Consider the following 594-nt stretch of genomic DNA (forward strand, 5'->3'; position numbering starts at 1 on the left):
ATATATACATATATAATATATATATACATATATAATATATATATACATATATAATATATATATACATATATAATATATATACATATATAATATATATATACATATATAATATATATACATATAATATATATATATACATATATAATATATATATATACATATATAATATATATATATACATATATAATATATATATATATATACATGGGCACACACACACACAGATATATATATATATATGTATATATATATATATATGTATATATATATATATATATATCGCTAGAAATATTGAAATGTAATAGAAATGATCTTATAGAATTACAGGCCGCTAAAAGTCTAGAAAAACGCACATCAAAACACAAACCTAACAACACATAACACAGCACTACACGCGAGTGCACACGAAACATTCACACACAACACACCCGCAAGACAAAGAACCATGCACTCACACACAAATATTCGCTCTCATACACACTCCCTCACATAAACACACGTTAATTAGCCATAAACGATTCTAACAGTGCGTCTAATAATTGTTCATCTCCTTTGTAATATATATATATATATATATATATATATATATATATA

The 594-nt window shown here is 22.1% G+C and overlaps 1 protein-coding gene across 1 annotated transcript in view; it reads left to right on the plus strand.

Moving 5' to 3' along the window:
• LOC106877757 (homeobox protein Nkx-6.1) overlaps positions 1-594 on the plus strand; it is a 65,751-nt gene that overhangs the window by 64,496 nt on the left and 661 nt on the right. The window lies entirely within an intron of this gene.

The sequence above is a fragment of the Octopus bimaculoides genome, chromosome 18, assembly GCF_001194135.2.
Source record: "Octopus bimaculoides isolate UCB-OBI-ISO-001 chromosome 18, ASM119413v2, whole genome shotgun sequence".
Taxonomy (NCBI): Eukaryota; Metazoa; Mollusca; class Cephalopoda; order Octopoda; family Octopodidae; genus Octopus; species Octopus bimaculoides.